The sequence below is a fragment of the Rhinolophus ferrumequinum genome, chromosome 14 (assembly GCF_004115265.2).
Source record: "Rhinolophus ferrumequinum isolate MPI-CBG mRhiFer1 chromosome 14, mRhiFer1_v1.p, whole genome shotgun sequence".
Lineage (NCBI taxonomy): Eukaryota > Metazoa > Chordata > Mammalia > Chiroptera > Rhinolophidae > Rhinolophus > Rhinolophus ferrumequinum.
In genome coordinates this window covers 4,807,811-4,816,379 of record NC_046297.1, presented here as the reverse complement: position 1 = coordinate 4,816,379, position 8,569 = coordinate 4,807,811, and the positions used below count along the sequence as shown (strand labels likewise).

The 8,569-nt window shown below is 37.2% G+C and overlaps 1 long non-coding RNA gene across 4 annotated transcripts in view; it reads right to left on the bottom strand.

Annotated features, from left to right (window-relative positions):
* Positions 1 to 232: 232 nt before the first annotated feature.
* The window catches only part of LOC117033792 (uncharacterized), a 74,517-nt gene continuing 66,180 nt past the window's right edge, over positions 233 to 8,569 (bottom strand). For 3 of the 4 annotated variants that reach the window (XR_004424946.1, XR_004424949.1, XR_004424948.1), the window contains 2 exons: positions 8,014 to 8,285; positions 4,197 to 5,013 (listed from right to left, as the gene is read on the bottom strand). This is a non-coding gene — a long non-coding RNA (uncharacterized LOC117033792). Of the gene's footprint in view, positions 1,921 to 4,196; positions 5,014 to 8,013; positions 8,286 to 8,569 lie in introns of those variants that run through there. The other variant, XR_004424947.1, reaches the window with a different exon arrangement.

Genomic DNA, 8,569 nt, shown 5'->3' with positions numbered 1-8,569 from the left:
TTGTAAATATTGACACAGCAAAATAAAATCGTATCTTCTTAGAAAATCCATTCAATGGAATCTATAGACCATAATTACTTGATATCCACCATCATTCATTTAAAAACACCTTGAGTTGGAAAATGTACATTATTCCTTTATTTCTATTGCACTTTCCCACAGCTTTAGAATATATTTATACTCAGAAATCTATTATCAATTTAAATTTAATTTAAAAAATTCCAATGACCCTATATGTTATAAATACCCTGAAATAAGTTACCATGATAATTATTAGTGCACATTTGGTCAAAGCAACATAAATATACTGATGTTAAACAGGACAAACATTTATTGGAAATACATTCCTTAGTTAGCTGAGTTTTTTCAACTAATTAACATGCCAAGAATTTGTTGGCTACAGTGAGAAAGGGTTTGTCATCATTGTATTCCCCCTTTTCTTCTTTAGAATATGTGCTGAGAACACTTGGTCATAAAAAAATATGATGAGAACAGAGGGGGTTTTGTTTTAGCTATGTCACAAAATTCTTTAAACTCCTTCCAAGTTATGTGCAAACAACCCTTAGTGATCTATCGTTGAAAGTTATTTTTAATGACCAAGTGACACTTCCATTAGGTCCTTCTTCAGTTTTGTTGAAGGCAAAAGCTGGAAACCATTCGAGTTGCAGAATGTAGCTACCAAGTGATTGGTGGCATTCACTTTGTCTATCTGTCTCTGGCCCCCTTTTCCATCTGGGCAATGGAACAGTTAGATTAGGGATGGGTGAAAGATTTGCCTTTTCTGGGGAGGTGGGAGAAGAGGGATTGTGAAAGGGGAGGTGGGAAAGGAAAACCAGCTTGAGAAGAGCAGCAGTTCCGTTTTGGGGAAAAGAGTATAGAAGGCAGTTGGAAGTCTGACAACTAATTCTCTTAAAAACTGTCTATGAGCTCACATAGCCCTTGGAAATTCCATTGTTCTCATTCTTTGCAGCCTAAATAAGAATTCATACTGTAAAAAGAATAGATTTGTATGTAACATACATACAAAGAAGGCAGTGGACTTTGTACTTCATCTCTCTGAGGATACAGTAAGCTAACTCCTATTTGCAATTTATCAGAATATAGAGAAACTGAAATCACAAAATGGTTAGCTATTATTAAATTTGGAATTAAAAACTTTTAATTAAAAGCATAACTTCACAGATTAAGTAATGTTTGTCTATCTTTTTAATAAGCTAATAATTTTAATTTTATTCACCAGCTTTAATTTAAAATAAATTTCAAAACAACCTTCCCATGACTGCATACTCGATGGCAATACCTTACATTGAATAACATGTAATTATCAACACTTGAAACCTTCCACAACATATTTCTGCTCTACTAGTTTATTCAGTAAAATTCTGAACTATGTTTTATTTTACTCTTTTGTTGAAAGCTCAAGGTTGTGTGTTCCTAGTGCTTGTAAACTTGCGCATTCATATATTGATTCATCCAGCAAATCCTTACTGATTGTCTGCTATGTCAGAGTCACTGCTTCTAGATGTTGGCAATAAATACAATGTTGAGCAAAACCAGAAATGGTCCCTGCCCTCGTGAAGCTATCAATTTATTGGGTGAGTATGCAACAATCAAAGAATTACATATGTTTAAAAACTGCAGTTGTGACAAGTGTTGTGAAGGAGAACTGAAAAATGCTGGGCGAACCTGCGACAGGATGTTGGAATGTTGGGGGGTGTGGGTGGTCAGGGAAAACTGTTCTGAGGAAGTGACCAAAGGATTAGTCAGGAGAAGGGAGGGAAGAGCTTACGTACAGGGAACAGCTTGTGCAAAGGCCAGACGGGGATCAAAGCAAACGTGGAGGGAGGAGGGAACCAGGCAGGAGAGGCGGCAGGAGTGGAGGAAGACTGCCAGGCTCTGCAGGCAAAAAGGTGTTTTGATCTGTAGACCAACAGAAAATAATTGAAACCTTTGTAGAGTTTCAAGTGTGGGTGGGGTGATAGGATCAGATTTGCATTTTGAAAAGATTACGGGCTACACTATAGGGATGGATTAGAGGGCAGGGCCACAATGGAGGGTTTATTGAGATAGATTCCTGGAACATCTGCATGTGAACTTAAGCTTTTGAAAAATAAATAATAGTTTAAAGGGATTGCAATTTTCTAAGAAAAGAAACAACTGGTTTTCATCTTTTAAACCTTTTGTGTTTATTTTTGGGGGGCAGGGCAAAACTGGCTCACAGTACCTGGAGAAAAGGAAGAATGCACAGCACCCCTTCCCAGAAGTCCTGGGCAAAAGCCTCTCATTGAGTATCAGAGTTAATTTCTCTACCCCCAAATTAAAATAGTTTTATTGGGGTGTTTTTTTGGGGGATTATATAGTCAATATAAGTTATATTCTCAATATAAGATAGTACAGGAAGGGTATTAAGAAAGATTCTTAGACACTGAAATTCTGCTGAGACAATTATTGTCTCCATTCTGGTGAACATGCTTTTAAACTACCTTCCATGCTTGCATTCACGTACAAACTCATGGAGATGCTCTTGGGACCACAGCTGTGTTGTTTGGCAACAACATATACTGGGGGTGCCAAAAAGATGTATACAGGTGGACACTTTGCTCAACACTGTTCAAGCAGTAGTTTGTCGTGATCAAAAGTGTCTGGACGCTGATGGGAACCACTTTGAGCACGTCTTGCAACTGCAGAAGTCAAAGATGACTTGTATTCATCTTTTGTTATCGGTATATATTGAGTATTACAATTTTAATACAGCTTTCCTTTCTGAAAATGTGTATACATTTTTTTGGCACCCTTTGTACATATATCCCTAGAGCTCAACAAAATAGGTGCCCAATATTGTTTGAATTAATTATTCCGATTATATGTTAATATATTGCCTTTTTTTTTAACTCAACAATAAGCCTTGGACTTATATAACGCCACATCAATCTTACTAATGGCTGGTCAATAATTCACTACAAGCATGTGCCATAACGTATGTAAATAACCCCACACTGATAGAAGCTCAAGTTTTTTAGGCTTATAAACAATGCTACAACGAGCATCCTTGCACAGACATTTTAACATAGCTGTCTAGGATAAATTCCCAGAACTGAAATTGCTGGGTAAAGCGATACATAAACATTGCATATTTTGATGCATATAACCAGTCTACCAGAAAACTTATTCCTACCTACTTTCCCAACTATATTCATTTTCCTATACCTCTGATGGGTTAAAATTACTTATCTATTGGTGTTTTTTATGCATACTTCTGTGATTACTGGTGAAGTCTGCACATCTTTTCATATGTTTACTACTCACTTATATTTCTTCTTATGTGATTTTCTAATATACATCCTTTGTACACTTTTCTACTACTCGATAGGTGTTTGTCTTATCAATTTATAAGATCCCTTTGTATATTAATGATATTAAGCCTTGTCTGTCACATATATCCCAAATTTCTTTTTCCGAGTTCACTTTAAAAAAACCTTTGTTGATTGTGTTTTTGAAAAACAAAAGTTTTATAACTTATATAGTCAATTCTGTCAACCTTTTTCTTTAAGGTTTCTGGCTTTTGTGTTGTCCTTAGAACTAGGTATTTCGCTTCCCAGTATATTAGAAATACCTCCCTAATAGAATTTTCTTTTTACACTTTTGAGAGCATTTCTGGAGGGCAATCAGGGGATACTAATAAGACTTATTAAAATGTTCATTCCCTTTGCCAGAAATTCCCCTTTTAGAATGTATCCTAAGGAAATAATAGATAGAAAACTTTAGTTTCAGGAACATTCACTAAAGAGTTGTTTATAATGGCAAAAAAAAACAAACAAAAACAAAACAAAAAAACAAAAAAAACAAAAAAAACCCCAGAATGGAAGACTGATTAAATCAATTATGGTATATCCATACCATTAAAATATTAAAAAGATTTAATCATTTTGAAACATATTAATTACTTAGAGCACAAATACACTAAAATCCAATTTATAAACACCAAAAAACAATTTTAGTTAGGCACAGAAAAAGAAAACTGTATTTACACCACAGTGGTTAGTTCTGGGTACTAGAAATAATGGATGAGCTTTCTTTTTTTTTCTTTTCTCCTATGAGCACGTTTGAATAAAAAAATAAGTTTGAAATTTAGTGAAGCCAATAATTAATTATGTAGATAGAGCATTGTTAAGTGTATGATTTGTGTTTTAGTAGCTAAGGAAGCCTTAGACTAGAGAGTATAACCTTGTCTTCAACCTTACACATATAACTTCAGCCTCATCCAAAAACCAAGTTATAAAAGTGTTTTGAAATATTTAATTGTAGTATAATAAATAATGTGAAGATTATTAACCTGTTTCTACCTGGGTTTCCTCACCTGTTAAATGAAGATACTACTACCTACCTACCCTGATGTAACTGACAAGAAGGTTGTGTAAACTGTTTATAATTCACTGTAAGCTACCTAGAAAATGGTGCTAATAACATATTAGTTATATTCAACTATATAGTTATCGTTGCCTTTTCTTTTTTCTTTTATTCTTAAACCTCTTTATTGAGGTATGACCGACATACACAAAGCTGTACTTAGTTGACGAGTTTGGAGATGAGTATATACTGGTGAAGCCATCACCACTGTCTATCCATAAACATATCCATCACCTCCAAACATCTTCTCCTGATCACGTCATTAATTTTTGTGACGAGGACACTGAAGACCTACCCTTTCAGCAAAATTGCAGTCCACAATCTTGTATTCTAAGCATCAGCATGTGCTGCACAGCAGATCTCTAGGACTGTTCATCGTGCATAACGGAAACTTGGAGGCCCGTGACTAACACCGCTCACCTCCCCGTCCCCCGTCCTCGTCAACCACCATTCCACTTACTGCGTCTATGGGGCTAACCAGATTCCTCATCTAAGTGGTATCATGAGGCATTTTTTTCTTCTGTGTCTGGCTTATTTCACCTAGGATAATGTCCTCCATGTTCATTCTTGTTGTTATAAATGGCAGGATTTCCTCCTTTTTCAGGGCTGAAAAATATTTCATTATAACTTACATATATATGTACATATATAAAATGATATATAGATGTTTTTAATGTAAATGCAATGGAAACATTAGCTCAATACCTTTAAAAAGACTACATTTTACTTAGCAAAGAAAAAAAAGAACCAGAAGAAAAGCTGCCTACCAAAATAGATTGTAAGAGAAGAGAAAGTAGTCAACGCGCATTTACTAGTTGCTTACTATGTGTCAGGCTGTGGTTGGGGGAGGGGAGTATGAGAGTGAAGAATACACAGTCTCTACTCTCAGGTACTTCATTCTGGAGGATGACACACATCCATCCACAGACAGAATTAAAGGCCCTGACAAGGCAAAGTGCCTTGACCAAGGCAGCAAAGGAAAGTCAAGTTTGACCATCCAAGTTCATCCAAACCAGACACAGGAGCTCAGCCTCCTCAGTGAGTTACAGTGGGACAGCACCAAGGCAGTCCACAGCAATTTTACACAGCGTAAAGTGAAATTAGGTAGGGGACAAATGGATTGGGGATGCCCCACTCTTGAGGGGTTCCCCTCGTAAGCATAAGGGGGAATCCCCTTGAATATGGTAGAACCCCAACAGTAAATGTAGGGGCTAGAGGGGAGAACAGATCCCTGTTTGCTAGTAGAAGACTGGAGCGGGTGGGGGAATTCTTAAAAACTCCATTTACAGAATAGGAGATCCCCTTCTGCTACTCAAAGTTCCCTTGTACCGGGTGTTCTGATACATTAGTGGTTACTATCCTCTTGAACTTTGCTTCTGATTTCATCTTCCTTCAGGCTTAGAGAAAGGTAGCTGAATATATATTTATATACATAGAACAATAAAAGTATAAATACATACACAGGCACACATATACAACACACGCTCACACTGTTTGGCTGTTGGGAGTCCAGTGGTCCCAGAATTCAAGTCACCTATTTGTACCACTGGAATCTAGTGCTGTTTATTCCTAATTAGTTCCTATTTAAACATAATTCCAGACAGAAGACAAAATATAAGGTAAAACGTGTGTCTGAGAAAAATTCAGTCCTGACACAACTAATGGCATTATTGATCCCAACATTTTTGATGATTCTGGCACAACCAGAAAGCAAAAATAATAACATTAGCATAAACTTATATAGTGCCTATTATGTACTAGGCATATAAGATGAAAAGAATCAAAGATATGAACTTCACAGTTCTGGAATGAGAACAACCTTTAAAGTTGAAACAAAAATTCTCAAGTCCACTTTCACTTCCCATCAACTCAACCCCAGATAAGCAATTAACTTCAGTAACTCCTCCCTCTTTTTATGGGGGAGGCAGTGGTAGTTAAAATATAATAAATAATGCATTTATTTGCAAAGTGCCGGAATTTTAAAAATGTCTTAAAGACAAAGCACAGTATTATGCCATTCCTCCATATATTACACGGAAGCACATATTATATACAGTAACGCAGGCAGAATCCTCTCATTTCTCTAAGGCACAAACTAGGTCAACGTCAGAGATTCTGCTGCCCTAGACTTCCCAAGTAAAACAAAGCAGAACAAACATTTTTTTAAAAGACACAAAGTGTAGCAATGTAAGGACCTATATTAGAATTTCAAGCTGTTGCTCAGTGGCGGCCAGGCGACAATATGAAGAGGTGACTCATTCAATATGAATATGATCATTACTGGAAAAATAACCCAAAGCCACAATGTTTTTGTGGCAGGTTAGTACCACCATTCTTTACATTAAAATCACATTCCATTTAATAAGGCCGAACTCATGTTTTTGGTTGATATAAACACTGCTCATTTACATAAACACTAAAATTATAGTGAGTTAGGTGACAGTTACTTTGAACAAATCTATACAATCAATAGTAGAGTCCGGCCATGCATGCATGTGTGTAGTCCATTTAGAAATATTAAGACATATAGTATTTTATACTACCAGGTCTATGAACATCTGGTTTTCAAAGTTAATCAAAAAAACACACCATATTCCATATTCCACATTATATATTCAAAGCTTTAAATAGTGTAATTTTAAAATAGAAATTTCTTAAGAGAACAGAATCATAAAACTAGAGGGCCTAAAAGTGTTAACACATGCTCTGTATAAAACATGTAACTTTCTATTAATATATAATGTAGACCATTTAAGCCCCTAACGCTAGGCAGTCTGTAATTGCAAAGATTCCAAGGGTACTTCTCATTTTTCCTATGCACATTCTAATATGGTGTTTCCCGGAAAATAAGACCTTGCCGGACAATCAGGTCTAATGTGTCTTTTGGAGCAAAAATTAATATAAGACCGGGTCTTATTTTTCTATATATAGGAAAACAAGACCGGGTCTTATATAAGACCGGGTATAATATAATATAACATAATATAATACCGGGTCTTATATTAATTTTTGCTCCAAAAGACGCATTAGAGTTGACTGTCCGGCTAGGTCTTATTTTGGGGGGAACACGGTATGTTAATATAAAAAAATGTACCTTGCCATATAAATATCCTTTTCCATTCAATAATTATCTTGAACATATTTTATATTTCGTTTGTGATTAAACTTTTAATATATTGCTTAAAAGACTAAAACATCCCTCCGTAGTTCGAGAACTTTTTTAAACCTGAAATAGGTTTGAATGAAAGAAATTTCAGATTTATCTCACATTTAAAAATAGTAAAATGAGTCTAAACACTAGAATTTGCTAAATTCAGCATATTAAAAATTTTAAAATAAGTATAAGGGCTCTAAATTGGAAAATCTTTCTCTGGAGAAGTTGACCAGGGTCACGAGTTTCATTTCCAGCTCAATTTGTTCTTCTACTCCTTCTAGACTCCATACGCAATGTAAACAGTTAAAAAAAGGAGTCTTCAGAATTAACTCTTGTCTTTGAATACACAGTGATCAGAGTCCCACACAACGTCGGCAGAAGCAGACTCCTCCCCGCTCCTGGGGAAAACCCTGCCTAATATTTATAACGTTATGACATACTGTAATACTCACAAGGTGGTTGTAGAAGTATAAACACCACTGGAGTTGTCTGATTGGCTGCCGGTGATGTAACACCCATGTCAATACTTCCCAGTGAACGCACGTGTTCGACCTTTTATTTAAATTTCCATTTCATCACAGCAATAAGACACTCGGGGCGGTGCGTTTTCTGTGAACCGATGATTGCCTTGGGTCTGAGGTGCTGCCTGGCACACACAATGCATCCGACGCGGAGGTGTCCGTGGTTGTAACCTCCTCGCGTGGAAGGCAGCGCCCGGGCCAGCCTTTGTGAAGGAACAGAATAAAATAAGTTCACTTCCTTAGGCACCGCCACCTCCCCCCACCAAATGACACGGCTGGAGCGCAGCTCCCACCGCACAGTTATTTCCAAAGTCCCAGGTGAACTCGTGGCGAGAGAAGGAAAATGAGCGTCCCGGGCGCGGGTAGGTGCGCGTGGGCAGCGGGGAGGCGGCCAGACCCTGACACTGGCCAGCTGTTTGTCCGCGCCGGAGCCCGGCCCCGGCCGCGCACGCCCGCCCCTCCCGAGACCCCCAGCCCGCCGCCCGGC